Below are 25555 nucleotides of genomic sequence, written 5' to 3'. Positions count from 1 at the left end.
TAGAGCTTCTACGTGTAAGCAGTGCGCGGGATTTTCGCGAGATCACGTACAAGCGATAGCGGACAGTGCGCGCGGAGACGGCTTGCACCGAAACACGGTGACAGGACTGAATTGGCTACCGCAGTGTTCATATTTCCTGATAGATGGAGCTACGTGGTCTCTCTTGGCGCGCTTCGCGTACGTGTAGCTAAAAGCGTTTCAGATGGCGTGCATGTAAGGTACGTATATAGGCTTTTCACGTTTGCGTACGAGAAGTCTGTACGTACGTGTAACTAAAACTGTCCAATATTAAAAATGTGCGCATCCCACCTAAGGTTTGAAGCAATCGTGACGCCTAAATATTTTTATTCATTGACTTTTTTATGCCTAGTGCCTTTAATGCTGTGATCATATTTAATAGCTTCTTTCTTTCACGTTATGGTCATGCATACTGTTCTTTCTTTATTTGTGGGGGGGGGGGGGGGATTTCCGTAACATCGGGGGGTGTAAACTGCGGGATTTTCCTGTTATCTTTTGTGAAGACAGAGTGGAAACAGTTGTATATGTTGGACTTCACCCTTATCAGCTCTAATGTTAGTTGAGGACTGCCTAATTTCGTAGGGCGGAAATGCTTCCAGTACCTCTGCCGGTTACTAGTAATCAATAACGGTCACGTGGCCTTGAAGTGATGTTCTTTTGCTTTCCCTGTTTTAGTCTCGAAGTTTGAAATGGTTGTTTTTAGTTTTGATACACTCGCACTGCAGCACTATTTCTTTACCGCTTTGCGTGTAGAATTTATCTTGTTATCCAGGGGTTATTTTTTGGGGCTGTGTAAGCCGTAGCAGAACAAAGTTATTCATGTAGTTATAAACAATATGCTTGAATCGTAGCCAGAGGTCATTTACAGTTGTGGTAGGATCACAGTTCAATTTCATGAACTCGTCAAATTCATGAGCTAAATAACTCAGTACGCTGGCGTCATCGGAACTTGAGTTACTATTGATTGAAAATGTAAGCTGTGATGGAATGTTAACCGGCAGATGGGCACGGTCCGAAATACGCTCAACAACTTCAACTTAAGCGTTTCTAAGGCTAAGGTAAACACTAATAAGAATTAGATCTAATATACTTGTAGCTGTTCCTTGAACACGCGATGGATATGAAACAATTCGACGGAGGTTGATATTTAACATAAATCGGATAAAGTCTCTGAACCCTGCGAGGTGTGATGCATGCTACTCCAATTTATATCAGCAAGGTTAAAATCACCCATTAATACGCCAGCAGAGCAACGAATTTGTTGCTGAAAGAACTCGTTGGTGGAAACTATGCATTCGGGACCAGAAAATGGGCTACGATAAAAGCAACCCGCCACTATGCTTGTACCATGAGAAGTTGTTTTGTAAAAATCCGCCTCTGTGTCCAGGTTGTGAAGCAGCAGTATATATGAAATAGAACGTCGACTTAACAATGCCATGCCTCCGCCATAGTTAGGAGTTAGGAGTGAATTCCCCGAGTTAAACCGAGTTAACGTTGTTACCCCAGATTGCCAGCATTTTAAACTCGCTGACTATTTTTTGGGATAGAGCTCTATGAATAATTTCGCGCAGTATTGCAAAATAACTTGGAAAACCAATGGCTAGACCGCTCAATCCAAGGATAGTAGCTCCAGTAGTTGGAGCAGTCTTCATGCATCGGTGTACGAAGGTATATTGGGCAGTTGGGCAGGGAGTTCAGCTTTTTGATGTTTCCTGTTTCCCAAGAATTCAATTTTCCTAAACTATATAACTTGCTAAGCCATTGCTATAGCGTCTCCGTTGTATGGTTCACTCACTCACAATCCTTTAATTGCAGCAGTAGTTTATCTATTCAGCATTGGCCTCAAGAAGCAATATTTTTCTAACGAGGACAGTTCTTCCTTTTGAAGCAATGCCTGTCTATAAAATTAGTTAAATGCTCGATATGTTGTCAGCTCATCAATCAAAGTCTTCAGCCACAGCTTCGGTGCCTTCTTGCCGTGATATCGGACTTACTCAGATGAAGGTTGCGTTTCTGTGAGCTACTCGCCGTTGTGGCTCCCGTCATGGCAATGATTATTATTTCCTGAAGGAGAAACACGGTGTCACTTGCTTTATCGCCATACAGCACAGCTTCGGCGTAATCTTCGTAGGCATCCTCTCGCACATGTTCTTCTAATTTACCGTTGATAGTTCTTTTTGCTGACAGAATATTTGCATCTGATTTCTTGCAAAAGGTGTCAGCCGGCCTTATCGGCACAACCATTTTCTTCTTGACGTAAAGTACCCCTCCACCTGTAAGCGCGCGGGCCTAGGCGCAAGCGAAACCTATTCCATGTCCACAGTAGCCGAAATGTTTGCCCAGTGTTGCCGCCGTTCTTGAAGTTGCCGTAGCGGCGGTTACCGTCGTAGATGCCAATGTTCTCCATTTTAATGATTGCACAGAAAGAGGAAAAGGAAGCCCTGGAAGCTGCTGCAGGCTAAGCATGTCTTCTCAAGCTGCTTGTTGGTGCTTCTTTCGTGATCGACTTTGATGAGCAGATTGTGGAGCCTCTCTGCGAGAACATTGCTTTGCATTTTTAGAAGGACACGAGCTCATTGCAACATCTCCGCACAATCACTCGGCCGCGTGTTGTGAGAGTCAGATGACATGCGACATTTGTAAAATATGTTATTACAGTCGGAAAGCTTATTATTTTCACTGTCACCTGGCTGGTAACGTAGTTTCTACACGTGGCTTTATGTGGCGTGTTCTTGAGATACTTCCAGGCATTTCAAAGGCTTCAACACTAAAAATACTCCTTTACGTTATAACACCTACTTTCAAGACCAACATCTGAAGCCGAAAGAGCCTTCGAGTCATTTACACAAGTAAAAAAAATGGGACCGAACCATTCATATGGTGGGAGATTAGCCAGCGTGGCTGTTAATGGTGGACCGACCAACGATGGCCGAACTCGGAGTCTAGAAACATTCCCAGGAATTTGGAATTCGCCCCGGTGAAACTCGAAGGATGTAGCGACTCACGCTTCTGCCGTTTGGACGTTGTCTCGAAAGACCTAGCTTGATGCTTTGAGCGGCCTCCAGTGCGTGATCTTCATCAGTAGCTTGCGCTCGACGTCGACGATTAAGTTATCGCATCTGTCCTCGCCGTCGTTCTTCGGAGGCAAAGTCACTAATCACAGCTTCCGCTTTCGTACGGGCTCTTTGCGGTTGGTTATAGTCGCGTCTGTGCTGTCGATGCCTCTCCTCATAGTCGGCTTGTTCTTCAGCCGCGTGCACAATGCATCATCTTACAATTTTTCCCGTTTTTGTTGGAGTTGCAACTGTGGCAATGGTCCACCTCTGCAATGCACAATCCGGTTGTTACACAGCGTACCGGTTACCACGGCACACATCCCTCGTGTTTTCCCGCCACGACTGCTGCGCCCTTGTATTGAGGGCAGGCGACAGCAGGCGCAGCCGATAGCAAAGGCGGCCTCCCAACTCCGTAGGTGCGGCACGCCGTGAAATCACGTATCCTTTCTTCTCCACCGTACTATCGTTCGTACTCCGCTATTCGGTGAACGCGCCTCCTTTCTTGGTTTGTTCACTTTATGGATGTTAGCCAGCCCGCATACACACCCTACGAGACCATGCGTACGGCTCATTCACACAAGTCCTCCGGGTAGAGAGCTTCGCTGTACAAAAATCCAAAAGACTGGGAATTTTTTACGGTTGAAATAACCTTCAACAGTGGCACTACATATCTTTTACATCTAGCGGAGCCTCTTTGGTGTATGCATGCTCATTTATCCAAGCTATTAAACTGGGAAGGCCTAGGGGTAAGGATAAATGGCAAATATCTCAATAACATTTGATTTTCAGATGACATTGTCCTGTACAGCCCCAGTCAGGACGAGTTACAACAAATGATTGAGGAACTTAACGGTGGGGTTGAAGATTAATATGCAGAATACAAAGATACTGATCAATAGCCGGTCAAGAGAACAACAGTTCAGGATCGCCAGTCAGCCTCTAGAGTCTGTGAAGGAATACGTTTATCTACGTCAATTATTCAGAGGGGACCCTACTCATGAGAAGAAAATTTACGGAAGAATAAAAATGAGTTGGAGCGCATTCGGCAAACAGGGGTCATTGGAGATCGCACGGAGAGGCCTTCGTCCTGCAGCGGACATAAAATGGGCTGATGACGATGATAATTTCATCAGTATGCTCCGGGGCAACGCTTTCCAAGTATTATTTGGGGGATTTTGAGTTTATAGATTTGAAGTTGTATAGCACTAAAACCAAAATTTCAGAAATTGTGAAGGACGACGGCTCACTCACATTCGAATATTTGAGCTGACTCGACGCTCGACTTATCTTTCCTTTTTCTCAAAACGTGCCCACAGTCATGGTGTACTCATTGTTAGAGTCCATGACATCTAGGGTTGAGGTCTCCAAGAAATCGATCTGTTCCGAGGTTTCATACACGAGTCACCCTGAAAGCAGCGCTGAAGTTGAGAAACAACCAAGCTAGGTCAGGCGTTCTTGGTAGCACCCGCTTCATCATTCTTGACTGAAGCGTCATCACACAGTGGGTAAAAACACAATTTATGCACAACAAAAAAAAAACGACAACCCCAATGTATGGCTGAACACCGGATACTTCTATTTCTCTCCCGCTAATGCATTGAGTACTAGGAGCATAGCAGTATCACAATGAACTTAAATATTTCAGACAGCTCTATTTGCGTGCGATGTTTAGCATAACTTTCGTAATGCAATGTGTGCAACCACATGATGCTTATGAGCGCATTTATGACTATGACTGCGTCGGCAACTTTCTGCTGGTAGTCGCGAGGTCTCGACCATGCGTGCTCGATTGCACGCCCCAGAAACCGTATAAGTCAAGAGATATGAAGAGGAAGAGGAGCACATACAAAAGCGCCCATGTACCTATATATCTATATATCTAGGAGCCTATATATCCTATATATCTAGGAGCGCGATTGAGATTCGCAGGTGATAGGAATAGTTAGATTACTGCCTCAGCTTCCTTCAAGGCACCGCGCTTCGCGTTAGGGTGATAAACTCGTAAATTAATGAAACATAAACATACCTTCATAAAGGACACACGTGAGGCGCATACATATGCACAATGATCATTCCGCTACATTTTGTATACCAGTACACTAGTATTGTTGACCTGCCTGTGCATCAGCGCCACTATGCTCTTCGTTGATCTGGCGGAGCTCGTTCATTCGACTGAAACAGCTCGAAAGCTTGGACGGCTATAGCGAAAGCGCTGTATCTTGGAATGTCGACACCTAACAAGAAGGAGAACTTCGTATCGTGCCTACTCTGCGACTGGACGTGGAGTGATATAAGAGCCACCCGTGACAAGTGTGCGGTTAAATTAGAGGTGCGGCGGAAAATATCGGAATTTGAATTTCTTTTCTTCGCGGCCACTTGAAAGTTTCGAAGAATTTTTTACGAGAGAAATACGCGGCCTGTTGGGTTCATACACTGGAAGAACAGGGTTTCTACTTTAAGCAGCATACTTTCGAAGTTTCATAGCTTTAGGGTGGATGAAGGAACTACGATGAACGGTTTCTATGGTTTTTTTAAAATTCCGCAGTGCCGAAAACTGTTAAAAGAGAATTGAACTGAGAGCGTGACCATGAATAAGCGTAATAATTTGGCACATAGTTACACTGTTAATTTCTAAGGTTGCATATGAATGTTAATATTTATTTATTTACTTCATTTTTTTTCTTTTCTGTAGATTTCCCACCATGCGAAAAACGGATAAAGGAGTGTCATAATGGCACAATACCCAACTGTCTGGTTAAAAACAGGCTGGAGCAACATTTCGTATGTTGTAAGCATCTGCAACCCATTTACAGCTCCTTACGCGCATCGCAGTAGTATGGAATCTGCAGAATTTCGTGTGCAGGGAAAATAATCAATTTTATGATATGAGTTCACCGCCGTTCTTGCTTTATTAGGAGGTGTTAAGGAATTGAATATGCCTAAATAGAACATTTTAATTGCACTGTGTTTGCGAAGAAACTGCGGGGTAATAATTTTTATGAATTTCCGAATCAAGAAAGGTTCTGATAGCGTAATTCTAGTCATTCTTGAATATTCAAAGAGGCGGGTATTACTTGCATTTACGAATTCTATTAAGTGAGTTTGCAAGGCATATCAACTTTGTACAAATTTTAAGTATGAGGTTTCTAGTATGCGCCTTCAAACTCGCCGTAAAAATGCACGGTTGTTCCACATCTTTATTAAAGCGCTCTTCAAAAGATTGAAGCACAAAAGCGTAGAATGTCCATGTATTGCATTGCACATTTAGGAATGAATATCAACTGGTGTCCTCCAAAAAACTGATTATATTGGACACGCACTGCAGGCTCTTTTCGGATACAATTCGTAAATTGCAGTGTGATCCGCAAAGTAAATAATGATAAAGATGATTAGTGAATTTCAGGCAAATTTTTTATGTGTTTCAGTTTCTCGTGCAAGTCTCTACCCACTTGAATATTACAGATGAGAGACTGAAAAGCATGCTATCTGCAATAGGCCATTTTTTTAAATTCTGTAATGCCTAAACATGGTCATCCAGTATACCATTCTGTTTTTCCATTGGCCTTAGAGTTAACCTTTAACCTTCCGTGATGGATTTGATATCTTCATTACCTGAGCAAGCCGCGGAGGGCCAGAAGTGAATCTTCATGCGATATTGCTCAACCATCCCGGCAAGATATGGCTTTAAAACATAAGACTAATATTCTGCTGTCATTGCGGTCGATTTTCTATCGTAACTAATTTAATAATGTACATTTAGAAACAAACACCGTGTCCGATTTCATAGAAGCTATTCTCCTATTTTTTTTTTCACAGTAGATTAACTCGTGAGTGTGGTAATACCTAACGTGTGGCTAGTTCTGGGCAAAGCTGCGGATTGGTAACACCAAAATTCGAATGATTACGAAATCATTCCACATTCTTTGAACACCAAGAACAGAATGGGAATGGAATGACGGCACCAGCCTGGCAGACGGAATGGAAATGAAATGGGATCGAACCCCAGATTCTGGAAGGGGCTTGTAACAGAGTGGGCCCATAGTCCCGCAGCACTAAATGTTGATTTAAGGCGATAATACAAAACCCGTAAATTTTACATTAGACCAAGCTAGACCTGGACAATTTATTACATTCCTCAATTTTATACGAATGTTTGTGTATTTAGCCATATATGACTACCTCGGCCGCAATAATTTTAAAGAATACGGTACTCCACATTTAGCAAACCGATAAATTGGGCTATTTGGTGTTGGGTCATTGTTATTCCTTTATGTAGAGCATACACGAAGGGGGACAAGGTGGACACTGACTCGGAACGAAGAAACAAATTTACGTGAAGCGATTGGAATTGTCAGTCATTCGAAGAGGTAAATAGAACTTGGTATATCTAAACAATTACAAGAATATTGCAATAGGAGTGAAAGCCACAAGGCTGAGTGCTGCGCTAGTTGGCATACGATCAACTGAGACGAAAATCAGCATACGAAATGTCGGAGTGCACACAAGAAATTTTGGGCGAACAACTGTTTTGACAAAGCTTTTAGTTCGGAACTTGACCTCAGTACAGATTGTTTCTTGCGTATGCCTTTATTTCGCTGGTTCTCGTCTTTGTTGAAGAAGTTGCTGCTTCGCCCGAAAGGAGAAGCGTCCATCGCGATGGCAAATTAGTAGATAGATATACGATGTAAGGATAGTAGCTTTATCGGCCGTATAGGGCTGTAAACATTCGCTTGTTAACTAAATTAAGGAGCATGGTGTCACGCACACACAAGCAAACATGAACACATCTCACCCAATGACAGTGGCAACTCGCTGTCAAAGCGCTGGAGTGAGGAAGTGCGGCAGCAGTAGCGAGCGACTTGACCTTCCTGCATCCTCTCGCTTCAACGCGAACTAAGCAGCGAACTCTGTCCTCATAGCAGATCGCTTTCAAAGTAGGGCCGCGCAGCCGCGCCGCACACTGCTGTTGCATAAGGTGCCCGAATAAAACTAAAGATTCGGAGCATGCTTAAGCTTGGCCTTTAAGAGTGGAACGCGACAGCATTAAAAGATCCTCGACTGCTTCTCACGCATCCCGGCAACTGGAGCGTATGCAACTGTAATGTTTGCAGGGAAACGCTGGCTGCGAACGCTATGCACGAAGGCGGGCTTTCTGGTAGAAGCGCGGCCTCTTGCGTGGGCTGCGATGCGACGCAGGCGAGCGCGAGCTGGAGGCATTGCAACGAACCGGGCGCGCCTCTCCGTGGCCGCTGTGACACCCGTGCGCCGGCGTGCGCAAATGGTGGACGCCGCGGCTGGTTTGTAAATTGTAGAAACGCTGAAATAGAAGTTTCTTTGAGTTCTCGCGCAACAGAATTATGTTTTCGCGTGTGGTGAAATTACAAGACGAGAGCTATCATGTCTGTAGGTTGTGTGTAAATCATAGTTTACTATTTTTCATCGTATTTTAGCTTGAGAAATTCAACTAGTTCAGGAAATTTCTTGCGTCACAAGGAGGACCTGGCTGTGGGCGGTTCGAAAATCTTTAGCTGAAACGACGTTCGTCGCCGACGCCGGATTTTCTGCGACACGAGTTTCTGATGCTGTCGTGATAAAAGGTAGCGCCATGCTGTGGACGACATAGCACTCAAACAGAGTTCTGGCATGTTATGAACACCGTGTACATTACGTATACGTTATTGGTGAGACGCATAATTAAGATTCTTGTGCTATTACTCGACACTAAAAGGAATTTGTCCACCAAACTAGCCTCAAAAGTCTTCATCAAAGTGGAAGCAGTCAGCCAATCCGAAGCCACAAAACAAGCGCGCAGTTACGCACCAAAAAAGCCCCAAAAAACCTCTGTTTCTGGCAGCTCCATAGCGTTCCATCATCGTTCCTAGCGCATCACACAATAATGAAGCCTTAAATACTGTAAAATATTCATGCGCGAGCACCCCAATTTTAATGTCGCTCTACTTGTAACTCTATGAGCGGCTTCCAAAGCAAACGACCAAACTGCGAGCGTGAGCTCCGAAAGAAAGAGCGAGCTGCGAGAAGGCCAGGAGTAGGAGAGGCCGCGCGAGGAAGAATGTCGCTGCCATTTAATTTTATTCAGGTACCTTACAGTCGCCGGAGTAGAATGCCTCCCCCCTAACTTACCGCGCGCGACGGAAGGAGGCGTGCTTCCTCTCCACTTTAGCACGCGCGAGGAAGGAAAATCGTGCTCAACCTCGCATGATTTCACTCGCACTAGCAACATATCGCGCGCGGGGACGATGTTATCGCCCTTCGACTTTATACGGAACATCCCGGTGACGATTAGGCCAGAAATGCGCCTGGGGTGCCGATGTAGTTGCTATCGCCATAAAATACATAACCCCAAATACAAGCATAATGTAGATGAAGATGTGTTGCGGGCTTCAGGAACGCGTACTGTTTCTCATGTAGCGTGCCATTCATATGTACAGCTGCCAATGTCCCGTGACATGCTGTGCAACTAACCACGTGACTCATGCGCAGGGGGCGGGTAAGATCGTATGCCCCCCCTCCCCATTCTAGGCATGCTCCGCCGGGCCGCATGTCGCCTAGCAACGGGGACGCGCCTCTTGTTCCTTCGCGCTTCTTTCGGCGGCCGCAGCCTTTTGTGAAACCACGTGCGTTGCTTCGCGCTTCCTTCTGCGGTGCTGCACAGCAACGCGCAGGGGCAGGCGAGGGGAGGCGTTCTGGCTGTCAGTGCGTTGTCATGGAGAACCCTTTCACTTCTCAGGAAAGGGTTCTGAAGAAGCATCTCCATAACCTCAATAAGAATGGACAAGCAAGGACCGGCTACGCGCCATCCAGAAATGCGTTTGAAAAGTTTAAAAAACATGTCGCCGCTATAAATGTGTGTTTCAAGCGGAACACTCCGCCAGGCCAGAAGGTGCGTGGCATATATCGCATGTCGAGCGCGCGTTTGCACTGGCCGGCAGGATGCTTTTCTATGTTCAGCGAGCACATATGGTTGTGAACGATAACGTGATGCTCAAGATACTACAGTGTTTTCACAAAGGCTGCCTCTCCGGACGTGACCCGCACAATATGGAAGAGTCAAGAAGTGAACATGTAAGTATCAGCTGATCTGAGTAACACCTACGACGTATTAATTAGCTTCGTTACGCCGTAAGTCGGTGCTTAGCGTGTGCTTCACGGAGGCATCCTGACAAGCGTACGCTTTATGCATCGGGTTTTTCTGGGAGGAGCCTAGCATTTGGTGCATTTGTTGCCGCTCATGATGCCTTGAACAAATTATTATGTTAAGAAATATGAGTCCATTCAATTATTTCCTCAGTGGTTCCTACCTTCTTCTGTAAGAGTAACGCGAATAGTAATTTATCAGACCCTAACCCCCTCGCCGACACTGCCCTAGCAAAGGCCAGAGCCTCCCAAAATCTTCGGAACACCCGCCGTGGTTGCTTAGTGGCTATGGCATTGCGCTGCTAAGCACGAGGTCATGGGATCAAATTCTGGCCACAGTGGTAGCATTTCGATTGGGCGAAATGCAGAAATGCCCGTGTACCATTCTTTGGGCGCACGTTAAGGTACCCGAAGTGGTCGAAATTATTCCGGATTCGCCGACTACCTCATAAGTAGAGCGTGGGGTTGGCACGTACAACACCTCTTTTTTTTTTAGCATGAACTGGCAACGGTCTAAACAACGCTCCTTGATTGACGAGCGTTATTCACATGCAACATGCCAGCATACTTAGGCGTTCACCGAATGACAGGCAGCAAGCGTCATTTGTTCGTTTATAGCAGGGACACTGGGCGAAGAAGTTGGCACGGGACCCACTGTCTTCTGAAAGGAAGGTCAGAGGAGACAAGCCGATGCAAGATATCAAGCTGCAATGGTGTCAGGCATGGGATGTAAAGCAAATGAAAGGCACACCTATGGTTCACATATCATGAGAGCTGCCTTTACAAGTATACTGGAAGGAAAACTTGGACGAGTTGGTAGTAATCCCTAATTTCAAAAAATAACAGTGTTAAACAAACAAGGACATCGCCGCTGTAGTCTTCTTTCTATGCAAATTGAAAACAAACCTAAGTTGGCCTGTGGTGAAGCCCACTTCCATTTTTGGGCCTGGGGTTTTTTCTCTATTGCTGAAAACATTTCCGCAAAATATTTGGGCCTTTTTGTTGATTATGCTTATTCTTGATATGGTTTGCATGTTTAGATAGAAAATAAACATTTTTATGCGCATCTATATGGGCATATCATATGGCTCGTCATTAAAAGACTAAATTGTTTGCTGTTATTTGGTTTACTCGCAAAACAGCAACGTTACGCGGCGAAGAATGTCTATTCACTTATTTAGTTACTTACATTTTACAGGCCTCAACAGAGAAATTGTGTAAGGGGTGGTGGGGTAATACAAAAGTCTGAACAAAGTAGGTTAAGAATGAACAACATAACGGGAAGTACAGCAAAATAGAGGCAAGTACAAAACTAACAATTTTAGATACTCGAGAACAAGATATTGCAATTCGGGAGAAATGATAGGAAGCACAAGAAGACACTTGCGCATCATGGAACACATTAAGGTAAATAAATGCACAAAATATTACCCATACGCAAAACATACGTAAGTTGTATGAATCATGTGAACAAATGGCCGTGCTGAGTGTTATCAATGAAGTGTTTGAGCAGATATTAGCGAAAGGTGTCGTGATTTCGCTGCAGGGCGATGCAGTCGGGCAGATTGTTTCACAGGCGGATGACGTGTGGGAGGGATAAGACATTGAAAACATGTGTAGTGCCGTAAGCGCGGGTGTAGCTGTAGTTATTATGTAATCCGTGCGATAACTAAGAGCGGATTTGTAATTGTGCTACGGGTGACCGGCTGGCTTGGCCATAGTTATGAAAGACAGACAAACGGGCAATGTCTCGACGGGTTTTTAACTGGTGGACGGAAAGTTCAAACTTCAACTGGGCTAGACTGAACTATTAAGTATATTTCCGCAAAACAAACCAACAAGCTCTGTTCTGGATGGCTTCTGACTTGTCCGTTAAGTATTTTTACCAAGGTGACGAGATGGATGAAGCTTATGCTAACTGTGGTCCGACAAGTGTTTATAAATTAACGCTCTGTAAAAAGACCACTTTATAAAACATCAGCCGCGTGAACACCTGCTTGATAACCGAACTCTTACTATCATACAATTAGGGCCGTACTTGTCACCCCCAAGTAATTAAGGGGCTGAAATCATCACATCAACGTCAGAAACATCTTTTTATGACTACCAGTACATTTATTAAACTTCTATGTGTTCATATATATGACATAAGATGGCGGGTGCCGGTGTGTATAATTAATAAACACATACTATGCCCCGTGACAGTGGCCCCTTTCCACTCCTGTATGTATCAGATCAACATATTATGCATGCTTCATTACGCAACAATACCGTACTGCGGCAAAGGTAACCTTAGAAATCCGAACTATACAACATCTCTTAGAAGCTAGTCCATGCATTAAGAATGAACATATTCTTCAGAACTGAGAGGTCATGGTTTGGCACGTAATAATGTGTAACGAAAATGACCACAGTAGGGTCCAAGTGTGAAAATCGTGATTTTGATTGCCTGAAGACCTCACAGTGAGCTTGCCGAAGTACTGATTCATCGCATGACTAGCGGTACGCATGATTTCAGGGAAGATTTCTCCTTTTTTTTCTTATTCAACAGGCGAGAGAAGCAAACTGGCCAGAAATCACTTTTCAAAGCAAGAAAATGAAGTTCCAAGAAACTAAGACTAGGCTGCACTCTACTTATGCATGTAAAGTAATTAGCAATGTACCCAGAATTCAGGTAAGCATGTGGGCAATGTATTACACGGCGTGTCCCAGGCAAAGTGTGCCAAAATTGAATAATATGCGAGTGCCACATAGCTGAGTTGCTCCAAGCGAAAGCAAACGTTACTTTGGTTCTGTCCATCTACGTGGCACTCACGTATATTTATATGTTGGCACAGGTTACGTGGGACACCCTGTATAGTAAATATATGTTCAAAGTGGGCAGGGACATAGGTGGTTTAACGTATATGTGTAGATACATTTTATTTCATATATTGCCATGAATTGCCTTTCAGTCTGTCTTCTTGCAACGGCAGCCTGTTTTTTGCTAAGCCGACATCAGCCAGACCTTCAGTTAAGTTTCAGCATTGTCACATTCCCTTCATTATTTGCTTGCTTGGCTTTGTCAAATCCGTACTGCTGGCCTGCTGAATGAACAAAGCGATTATTTTATTTATACTTTTTAATTTGTGCCCCACCTTTCTTCTTATTTGCAGGAGACTGTAACAGTTTTCTGTAAGTTTTCTGTAAATCAACTGTGATTTACAGAAAACTCGTTTAATAGAAAAGCATCCTATATAGATACTGCAGAACCACTAAGCTTAGGTTAGCTTTTACCTATTTTCTTTTAGATGAGCACTTCGGAGCAATGTTGCCATTGGCAGCCCCAAAAATCGGCGACGGAGGCAATACATTGACTAAGGTTGGCGCTACAGAAAGAAAAGTCTACTGGCAAGCCTGTGCTTCGTGAGCATCCCTTCTACTATGAGCATATCGGACAAGCAGGGTCACTGCAACCATGACAACGACGCTCGTTGTGCAGGCTACGCGCAGCCTATGAACTATGAATTCTAAAAAAAAGTCTCTGTCATTCTACTCTGTGAAGGTGCATGACCAGCGAAGCTGTGTATGTGGGTCCCTTATTAATGGCTAACTGCTCATTGTCTCGCGTCAAACGCCGTATGCACACAAATGGAAGGCGAGGCGTGACTACAGACGCTCATTCACGATGTTGAGCTTTGAAAGATGATGAGGCACCGGGGTGTATACATAGCTGTGTATACACCGCGGCACGAAGTGTACCGCGGCCCATGTATAAACCGCGGCACGATACCTTTTACTAATGAATCCCGGCACGTAGAACGGACACGCACCTCACTGCACTCCGGCAGCGCACTCTGTTTCACTGTAGCCAAGGCGATCGTCCAGTGGACGACGTCCCGCAGTGCAGTAATGGATGTGACGTTACTCGAAAACCACAAGCGGTCACAAACAATAAAGGCCACAAAAACAAATGGTTCCCTACAAACTCTCCCTGCAATCTGGCCATTGCTCTGGCGAAACGTTCCAAGTTCGAGGGATCGGGGCCACATGGACGGTTGGCTTCTCTTTCCACCTCGCAGTCCTGGCGGGAAGCATGCTTACGAGACCGCCATCACAGGAGAGTGGAAGAGAAGCCCTTGGGACGCCGACAAAGAGCGTGGCGTGAACGTAGTTATGACCAGCATGTGTCAAACTGTAGTGTGTTTTATCAGCTATATATCTGATACGGGTTGCATTTGGACTGAAGATATTGTTTTTGTGGATAGCAGTAAGGTTTTGCGCGTTTACTACAAGAGCAAGTATGGAACAGGTGGTTATCAAAAAAAAGGAAAATTGTGTTTAAGACGTGGATGCAGTAAAGAAATAAATAAGAACAGTAGCATCCAGTGTAAATGAGGATGAACTAAGAATGGTGATGGAGGCTTTGGAGCAGCCACCACGCTGGGAACAAAATTACAAGCAACAGGCCTACATAAAAAACAAGTGGCTAATTGTCAAGGAGATATGGATAAAAATTAAGCGCATGCAAGACAGATCCTACTTATCGTTTGTGGACAAGATAAGCGCCCACAATTTTTTTTAATAAAGTGAGGGCTACTCATTTCATGATTAGCACACGTCAAACACTCCTTCACATGTTCTCCGTAACGTGTACATAGAACTCAATACACGGGAGTTCCGCTTCCACGGAATGCGGCCGGCGCGGCCTAGATTTGAACCCGCGACTTCATTTTCAGCGGTAAAGAGCCATACTAGTTCAGCCACCTCGTCGGGTGTAAAGGCAGTCGTCTTCACGCTGTACCTAAAGCCTCGGGTGGACAACGCTGCTACAAGAGCACAACTACTTGATGAGGCAAAACATTTATTCAAGCCTTCAACTTTGAGCTTCAACGCGACGTATACCAGAACCAATAGACCAAGGAGTCACCACGACTTCCTACAAGTCATGTAAACTTTACGTAATGTTCGAAGACGAATTACATCGCACAACTTTCATGCCCTTATAAGTCTAGAGAATAAATTTGGTGACACAAACCTACATGAAGATAGCTTACCATTAATGCGAAGTAACCTCTGCTTACTTTGGGCACTTTGAGCCTACCTGTCTATCTAGCCTCTTACGCCCGATCCAGTGGCTCAAGTTTTATGATAGCTTGGGCAACTATGTGCTCGCTGTCGGGGTGCTGTCGTGGTCACTTCTACAACTGTATATATATGGTGATATGTATGAGAGGATATGCATGCTTGACATGACGTGAATTGCATGGCATAAATGACATGCCTGATATGTATTACACGTAACATGCATGCATGGCATGAATGACAATTTGTGACAACATTTGGGTTACTAAGTATGTGCTCGTGGTCGCGTCATGGTCTTTACTTTATCGGTGCATACCAACTGCCCCGTGTAATTGTGCTAAAATTTAAATATGTGCGAGTTCCACTTAGCTAGGCAGAACCAAGGTAATGTTGTTTGTCATCGCTTGGAGCGTCAGACTGTCTGTGTTTCGCCTCATTACGTCATTAGTTATTAATTATTCGGCTTCTTTAGTATTACAATCAGAGCAAAGGTGTCATTGAGAACGTTGTAGGCCAACCTGAAGAATTTTTGATCCAGCTCTGTGTTACTCAGTACCTGTTACATGAAATTTTTTCCAAGCCTCAAAGAGAGGCCATGAAACACGAAAAAATTGCCTCCCAAGCTCTCCGTACAGATGGTTAACCAGTGAAATTGAAACGTGTGCCCCCGGCGTTTATCACTGGGGTAATCCGGATGATAAATAAACGACGGCTTGGTTGTCTGCCATATTCTCGGTGTGCAGTTGCTGCTTGCGCCCGGGCTGCAGCATCGGCATGGCATAGACGAGCTCGTTCCCAGTTCTGCTCGCGGCGTTGCTGATCGAAAGCTGCCTTCTCCTAGGGAGTACGTAGGACACGTAGCCAACCCATTTCGGAGCCGGAGAGAAACTGGTATATGCGCGCTCGGCTGTGACGGAGAGCAACGACGTCACTACGGGCGCAGCAACTCCAACACCACCCAGATAGCACAAGTCCGATCCGTGACGTCAGTTACCTGGCCCGCCTAACATAAATCTAATGTAGATGCTCCCGAGTAAGAAACCGGGATTTTGACGCCACCGCATTCATCACGCCATCTATGGAGATGCCGGGCCAGGTAGCGTGACCTCATGAATTGGAGTAAACAGGCCTCGTGTTGTCAAGGTTGTGTTGACTAATCGCGCACCTCCGGCGCATGGGGCTGCGCCGGAGGAGTTTTCGGCGTACAGGTGACCGACATATGGACGGACGGACGAATCGGCTAGTTATATACAGCTTCACTGTAAAATCTACTTACTAGACCTTCGCATCGACACAAACAGTGCTACTAAACCAAAAAACAAACACCTCAAGGCCTTCTTAGCCGGAAGCAGCGGTCACCGCAGCCTGTAAAGACAACAGGAATCCTAGTGGAGAATTTTTTCTCAGAGAATGAGGAGCAGTTTTTCTCGTAAAATGGGAGATTTTCGCAAATTTACCACCTCTATGACAATGTGGTGCCGGCGTACCTGCAATGGAGGCCCCCTGTCCTAGCTAAGTATGTGTAGGGACGATTCACTAAATCCTTGGAATTTAAATCCAAGGACAACAAACGGGGCAGTCGCATGGGTGAACTTATGGTGCACTTCATGAGTGGAAGCACAGACTTTCATGAAGTCCACTTTTGTACACCAAGCTGCACGTGCCCCTCGACTTTCAAAAGACAAAACTTCCCTGCAAACATTTTGCAGCTGTGTTTACGTTTGTCAGTGGCTGGGATTTCTCCCGTCTACCTGACGAATCCAGGAATGGGCTATACACGATGTTCTGTGTGGTCAGAACTGACACACTGACTTATTTTGAAGCCACTGAGTCGCCAACTGAAATAGCGACTCAGAAACCTGACTGAGACTTGCAGAAAGCATCACAATAGAAGGGCCGGCTCATCAAGAGGTAGGTTCAGGTTCAAAGCGAACGCATATTGTATTCTCTTTACTACGTACATGACAACGCAGTACTTGAATATTTATTCGGCTCATTTACGCAAGCCAGAATCTTTGTCGAGCAATATGTAGAGACAAGCAACGGAGACACAGGGAAAGGCTCGACAACAAAAGGGTGCTTTGCAGTGGAAAGGAAGGCAAGAACACCACACGAAGCTGGAATAGAAGGGAAGGCGCTGAAGCAGGAAAAGAGACGCCAGGACAACAAACACTGGTTCTCGCGGGGAAGGATGGGCAAGAAACCAGAAGTTATAAGTAACTGTTACACCCCCTTAGCTTGTAATAAAATGGCAAGACTGGTTAGTTAAAGTTCATGATGTACAGAAGCTTCAAGTATACACCAGTACAACTGTGTTTTATTTGTAAGTTATACACTGTCGCGTGTGGTTCCGATGATGCAACCTGCTTTTATGTTGTGCTGCGCATGCGCAAGATCATCGAGGTCTATCCCTTAGGTTGTCACTGGAAGCAGTTTCCATTGTAATAATTATATATGTTATTTGCCTTAAATATATGATGTCTTTTAATAAATAATTTCTGCATTCTACTAAGACTGTATGCTTGTAGTGAGTTACGTTTTGGGCGATAAGTAGGTCTTGCATAAGGATTATTCATGTCGCTACTCTTGATTTTCACGTTCTTGAAGTGGCTAAACTTGCTATTTTTCCGTTTTTTATTCTGTACACACTATTTTTTGTTACCATTTGCTTTGCTTTTGAACCGTTGATTTCTGTGTCTTGCGTACTCTTTTCCTGTGTTATGGTGCCCATCAGGATCAATTTGTTAGCTTGTGACTGGAAGCACAGTTCCCATTGTAATTGTATATGATGTTTCCATTGGATATAAGATGTTTTTTTAATTATTTATTGATTTTTTACTGCGACTTTTTGTTAGTAACTAGTTACATTATCGGTGTTAAGTAAGTTTTGTATAACAATTGTTCATGTCACCACTCTTTATTTTAATGTTCTTAAAGTGGCTATTGTTATTTTTGCGTTTTTCAATATGTATACACTACTATTCTTGCACTGCCATTTGCTTTGTTTTCGTATCGATGGTTTCTGTATCATACACATACTTTTTTGCTGTGTGTGATGGTGCTGGTCAAGATGTATTATTTGATCTTGTGACTGGAAGCACATTTTTCAGTGCAACTGTATATGTTATTTAGTTTGATTATCTAGTGTATCTAATTAATTACTTCTAGAATTGGCTTTTGCTCCAGATTCTTGCTAGTGATTATTTACATGTTCGTTGTAAAATTTTGATCAGGATTGTTTACCTCATTTCTCGTGATTTTCAAGTTCTTCATATGGTTATTCTTGTTATTCTTGCGTTTTTGATGCTTTACACGCTGCTTTTCCTTATTGTGACTTGCTTTGTTTTTCTACCGTTGATTTCTGTATCTTACGTGTAATTTTGCTGTGATTGCTTTGTAATGGATACCATGGGTCTGGGAAGCGGTTTTTGCAGTTTCTAAGACAGAGAGAATAGCAGCTTCGGCTTGTTGGTTTTCCATCCTGGCGTTAACAGAGCAATACGTAGACGGGCCACGAGACGAGAAGACGGCACCACAGCGCTTGTGGTGTCACCTTCTGGTCTCGTGTCCCATCTACATTTTGCGCTGTTAACACTAGGCCAGAGAGCCAGTCACAACTATCTTGTAAATAAAGCAAATTGAATGGGGAAAACACACCGTAACTAGGGTCGACTGATTATTAGTATCTTTTGCAGGGTTCATGACCACATAGAACCAAATCACTTGTTGAACGTTAATGCATGCGCACGAGCGAAAAAATACCAAGAGCGCGGGCCAAGGTGCGCAAAATATCACCCCGTATGTTTTGTAGTGTGAAGCGAAAATTTTACTCATTTATTGAATAAGCAGCTGCTTAATTTGTCCCAGAAACGATCTCCGATGCCCGCGCTATTTCTTCGCTGCGATTCTCAAGGGGCAGGAAGCATATTATGTGACTAAATGGTTGCGGTAGACGGAATATTAGGGCGTCGCGGACACCGCAACTGTCATGCTCGAGGCCAACACCTCCAATATTAAAAACCGAATGCGCTTATAGGGGGCCCCATGCAAGAAGGGCAGGCGGCAGGATTCAGAAATACAAGCAGTTTACAAAGATCCGCGCGCGTATGAAGACTGGAGCCGCAGTCAGCGTGGTTTCCGGGAGCGTGCGAAAGCAGCGGGTGCAGCAAGAAGCGCGAAAGAAAGAAGAGGTGCGTTTCCGTTGCTAGACGCACGTCGCACGGCCGAACATGCGCAGAGCATACGCCATATGAACCTACCTGCAAGGAAACGCTCCGCTGCTGTGCACTGGGGACGTGGCTACACCAGTGCGCAGCTAGACATGGATGAAAGCAGTAATGCCGAACTTGTGTCATAGATAAATAAATTTGTTTGTTTGTCTACCTATACTATTTCTATTTCTGTAAAGACACCGAGCCACTCCTAAAAACAATGGCCACTGGTTCACCCATTGGTTCACCCACTGCAGCTCAGGCTATGTACCGCTCAAGCTTCGACGTAACGAGTGATCTTCAAGGGGACTATGGTAGCGCGATTCAAAGACGGGACAAAAGAAGACACAAAGGGACACACACAGCGCTGTGTGTGCTCTTTTGTGTATTCTTTTATCCCGTCTTTGAATCGCGCTACGATAGCCCCTTGAAGATGCATTACCAACAAGCCTACACTGCAACCCTCCTAACGAGTGAGCATGGTAACCCAGACAGCGGATTTCACTGGATTTCACCACGGGAACAGCGTGTTTACCTCTACAATATTCTGATCAGTGGAGCCACAAAAGCGAAGCATTGACACAGACTGTCCGCAAGTCATGTAGACACTTCCCAGTGACTAAAGCAAAGTCGCTTCTCAATCTCAGACGTTCAACTTCTAGAATACACACACCGATTTCTAAGAAATACACTCATTAACTGAGAATGTCCGGGCTATTATCGATCAACCTACATCGAGAAACATGCAGATTCTGCAGTTATTTTTGGACATGCTTATCTTTTATGACCGTTTTCCGAAACAGAGGCAAGGTCGATTCCATGCTTTATGATTTGGTTTAAATTATGCTTCACAGAAATAGGACGAGGGACACAAGAAGGCTTTCGAAAAAGTCAAGCCGCTCATTCTTAGAATAGCTGTCTATGCACACCGCAATGAAAACACGCAACTTTTGTTCTCGTGTGATGCGTCATTGTACGGGGTTGAAGCTGTTCCAGCACAAAGAGACAGTTTAGGATGGCAGGCACTAACAGCATTTCCTTCGTGCACATCGGACCCAGCAGAGCATAATTAGGCTCAGTTACACAGGGAAATACTTGCAGTAGTTTTACGGCCAGGTACTTCCACATTTACGCCGCTGGCCACAAGAGTAGTTTTTGAAATGATCGTCTGTTCTTGCTGAGTGTTATGGGACCGAGCAAGTTACTTCCGGAGGATCTCTCTCACATCGTCATATTGCGGTTTCTGAAGCTAGCAGCTTATTACGACGGTCTGCAGAACAGTAGCATTTATAAAGTAGAACGTAGCATGTTACTACCTCTCAGGTTCATTAAAGAGCCCCCTGCAGTTGTAGACGTTCTCTTATTCTAGGCTCTGCCACGTGTTCCTCTGACAGCAGGAGTAGTTTCTGCTTCAACAAAAGAAGACGCTATTTTCTCGAAGTTTTACAGCACTGTAGAAGAAGGCACCATACAGACGCTAAAGGAATGCCAATTCATCCCTTGCCATCTGGAAGCCGCAGATCACGCGACTCATAGCGGATGCATTACATGGGACTCAAGAGTCAGCATGCCTATGGCAGCATGCAATCAAACTAGTCATCGTATACGTATGGCAGCATGCCATATAGATAGGTTCAAACTTGCCGGCTCTCCCTAATATTTTTTAAAGTTTACGAATCCCAGCCAGTTTTATGGTTTTACGAATGTTGTGTCAAGGATTACGAAAATTTTCCTAAACATATATTTCGCGCACTGGGTCAAGTAAACACCATATTGGTGAAGGCTTGGGAGTGCTGCCCACCTCTTACGCGCGTTCTTCCCTAACACGGATAAGAAATTTACCTAGATATTGCTCGATCTTTGCAAAATGTGGTTGTTGAGTTCTAAATACATTTTCTATATTGATGAACTTGTGTTTATGTCGTGCGAATGGACTGCAAATTTTATAGCTTAAATTTATGTTTAACGATGTTTCAAGATATTTTAATATTGAAGTCACTGGACTCAGGTTTACATCATGTCACAGCTCAGGTTGATACGGTAATACCAGCCTGAGCCGAAAAAGAAAAAAGACTGCAGCGCGGAAATGTTTTGTATAAGTTCAAAGTAGTTTCGCACCCAGACCAAGATTACACTTAACCTTATTCAAAATTTTGGAAGACGGGCGCCCGACTTCTCTTGCAGATTGTAACAGTGTCAAAACGAGATATTCATTAAATGACTTTGACATAATCATTCGAATGCAATTACTTACTATTACTTGTTTTCCCTTGAATGGCGTTTCCCTTTTAGTCACCTAGACATCGCCACTGGTTTCGCGTAGAGAATGGCACCTTAGAAAGGTCGTAGCAAGTCTTTGAAGACCGTTAGGACGCATACGCAAGTTCACCGAATGATTTTTCTTTTTATGTTAACGCTTTCATCAACTTCGGTAGCTACATGGGCTAGTGTGTGTGATGCCTTCTACTTCCTTGTAGCGCAGGCTGAATGAGAGGAACACGCAGAGGCAAATTATACAAACACACAGCGCTAACTTTCAACAACAAATTTATTACCAGTTCTCGCAGGCATACTTAACTCCTCGCAATGTAATAAGACACGTGCAGATGACTCGGCGAAAAACAGAACCGAGAAAACCACACGCAGACACGTTTGTTGCTACACTGAATATCTAGAACGGCGTCCGTTCAACGCGAACAGAGATGGCCGTGGCCTCACCCCTAAACTTGCATTAAATACCAAAACTTTCCATATACTCTACGGCACATCCCGCACTACATTTCCTCGATCGCATGAACACGGAATTGAAAAAGCTACTTTTTAAGCCTTTTCCGCACTAACATTCTTCATTGCTCTATGTTTTCAGCCCCGCAAAGGCAACCATGTTTCCGCTCGTGGTCTAGGCAATGTGCAGGTACCGATAACATGAGTTGTAATCATTATCCACCTTACTGCGAGTGTCATTGTAGTAAGTACAATTTTCACCTGAAAAGTTGCTTATTAAAAGAAAATCGGCGTGCGTGCGCAAACCTCTTATAAAGGCGGCTTCTGAATATAGAGAAACCTAAATAAAACAAAATGGGCGACCACGTCCTGACGCATAAGATGCATTTATTATTTATCCTTAATGTTTCCATTGAAACCCACCTATTTATGGCCTGATACTAACAAAGCCAAATTGTGATTTAACAGTTTGACAAACCTTCACTAGTTTGCAGTAAAGACTCATTATGACGCGTCATCGTAAAGCTGGCTAACATCATTCAGGCAGCTATTGTGTATGAACACGCACCACGGTATTAGATCACGCTGCAGTGCATGCTCTAGGCTATATGTGTAGGCACGGTGACCACCATTATTTTGATAATTTCTGCTACGGCTTGGCAAGCGCTGTTGCGGCTCGAGGTGGCGTTAGGGCAAGGAATTCACCAAGCCTATCCTCGAATACCTCCGGTAGTAGGAATGAAGTAAAAAGGGTATATTTGACATTAGTTACACGGCTCCAGTTACGGAAGCCTACTGCATGCAGGAGCATGTTAAACGTCCGGGTTCACATAAGGACACGTTGGCCCCACTCCGCTTCCCCGCAGAGGCGTCTGCGGCAGCCGGCCTTCGTGTGTTGCGACACCACGTACCCGAGCACACGAGGGTTGGACCATCCCGCGTGTAGCTGCGCGCGGCTTAGCCGTGTCCGGGGAAAGGGGGATCCGGGGGGTTAAGCCGAGGCCGGGTGTTGGGACCGTTAAGGCCCCTCGGTGGCGGCAACACACCTCTTCGGCCTCTGCTTCACGTAGACGGCACCTCCAAACTGACCCACCTGAAGTAAATCGGCAGTCACCTTTTCCTTTCCTCTCGAATCTTTGTCTTTCTCTCCCACTTTTCCATCTTTCCTGTCTTCTCTTCACTCCTTATTACTTTCGAATTTCCTGGCGGCGAGGGTTAATCGTGTGTAATATATCCAGTCTTTGGTATATATATTAGCTTATAGCGGTGATGCATGGCTGGCGTCTGCAGGTACTCTTCCAACCTTGTAGCGTCCCCTTCTTGGGCTCGGTGGTGAGTGGCTACTATCGCTGCCAAATTTTCCACCTTTATATGGCAAACGACTCTCCACCACTACTCGATCGCTCCCTGAAGAGAGGGCGCACCGATGAAACATTCACGTTTTTCACCAACCAAAAACAATCTTTTCCCATGTACCACGTTGTACATAGTCAGCACGATACCAAAACAGTCAGAATGATCTCACCATTTGTTCTAGCAAAGTCTCTCATGGAAGCAACTGACCCAGGCTATCAAGTAACGAAGATGGGAAGTGGCGATCTTCCCGAACTTCTCGACAAAAACAATATGACAAACTCTCGAAAGTTGCAGCATTTGGGGAAATTACCGTCTCAGTGGGCCCACACAGGTCAACGAACATAATGCGCGGGTTCGTCTCGGAAGATGACCGTCTCGAACTGAGTGAAAGCGAACTACTAGAAGAATGGCAAGACCAGAACATAGTGAAAGTACCAAGGATAACATTGAAGCGAGATGACAAGCAAATACCTACAAAACACAATCATTCCTTTCGAAACCGGCATCCTACCTGAAACAATACAAACCGGTAACGGTGAGCTTCGCGCAAGGCCGTATATCCCAAATCCGCGTCGATTCTTCGCGTGCCAGTGCTTTGGGCATGGGTCGCAGAACTGCAGAGGACGTGCTACCTGGGCTAACTGTAGTCCTTCTAAACATGCTTCTGGCCTCTGTACTTCAACAAACCACTGTGGCAACTGTGAAGGAGATCACCCCGCCTACTCGCCATCGTGCCCCTCGTGGAAAAAAGAGAAAAACATCATAGAAGTGAAAGTAAAACTCCACCTACCTTTTCCAGAGGCACGTTAGCGTTTCTCACTCCACAATCAGTCCAGTCCTTCCTACACCGATCTGGCGCGCCGAGGGCAGCGCTTCATCCTTCGGTGGCCGCCGAAGTCGCATGAAGTGTGATGTTGGTTACGCTACCAGCCCCCCTGGCAGGAGCAGCCAGTGCTGTTCAGCGCCCAGTCAAGATGGGCCAGCAGACTTTCGGGCCTGCTGGTCCCAGGGCCACTGCCCATGCAGACAGGCCCGACAAACCCCAGAGTGTGCCCACCGAGCGGGCGTCATCCACCGCCTCTGTGGAGGTGATGGATGCAGCCAACAATCCTCTGATGTCCCAGACGCGCTCCACGGCTCAGCTCCATGGAGCGCGCGCGTCGGGAACAAAGGAAAATCCCGTATCATGGGGCCTGGAAAGGCCTCGTGAGCTACTTGAACTACATCTCTCGACACTTGTGTGAACTTGTGTGAATGAGCATGTGTCATTCTTCAATGACAAAAAACCTTTAAATCTTCTAAAGTGCTAGGAGTAAACGTATGCGTGTCATATACAATAAGGCAATCTTCTCTAAACATATACATTCCATCACGCACCACGAGCGGGCTACATCGTGGTGCCGCCTCATGGCACCGTATGCCCAAAGCATAAGAGCGAGAGAGGAACCAGGCTGCGCACATGCCTTATGCGTGACGCGTGTCATGGGAGGTACTACGTTGTGGTGGTACATAGCTTGAATGCTAATCGCACTAATGTCACGATCCATCCTGATTTGGGTTCTGGCGGAATTTTTTATAGCCCATTATAGCGGCTTCCTATTTTTTTCTGGATTTCGCTGTGACCTCACTACAGTAACCATGCGCGTTCTTTGAATCCGTCTAAAAGAATAATATCCGCTATTGGTTGCCGCTGAGAATTTTCAGGCAAGTTTATATATCGTGCAAAACTTGGTGAATTTGAGTTCTAGTTTATGCGAGTTGCATTTTGAGAACTTGTTGGTTTTAAGAATCTTTGATAAACGCTTTGTACATTGGTGACACAACTACAGAGCGTTTGCACTTCCTTTTGCAGAGGTCAGGTACAGACAGGCATTTCGAACTGCGTCGCAACAACATGTGCGCAAGAAGCGCGGGCCAGGAAGAACCTAAATGTCTGAACAGCTCTTCACTGGTATCGATGCTGGATTTTAG

The 25555-nt window shown here is 45.0% G+C and overlaps 1 long non-coding RNA gene across 4 annotated transcripts in view; it reads left to right on the top strand.

The window, feature by feature from the left end:
• LOC135904893 (uncharacterized) overlaps nt 1-25555 on the top strand; it is a 39066-nt gene extending 13511 nt beyond the window's left edge. For 2 of the 4 annotated variants that reach the window (XR_011512857.1, XR_010565247.2), the window contains exons 2-4: nt 5767-5862; nt 22371-22472; nt 25437-25555. This is a non-coding gene — a long non-coding RNA (uncharacterized lncRNA). Of the gene's footprint in view, nt 1-5766; nt 5863-7350; nt 7442-12780; nt 12904-13519; nt 19565-22370; nt 22473-25436 lie in introns of those variants that run through there. The other 2 variants (XR_010565248.2, XR_010565249.1) reach the window with 2 other exon arrangements.

The sequence above is a fragment of the Dermacentor albipictus genome, chromosome 3, assembly GCF_038994185.2.
Source record: "Dermacentor albipictus isolate Rhodes 1998 colony chromosome 3, USDA_Dalb.pri_finalv2, whole genome shotgun sequence".
NCBI lineage: Eukaryota > Metazoa > Arthropoda > Arachnida > Ixodida > Ixodidae > Dermacentor > Dermacentor albipictus.
This window is presented reverse-complemented; position numbering and strand designations above follow the sequence as displayed.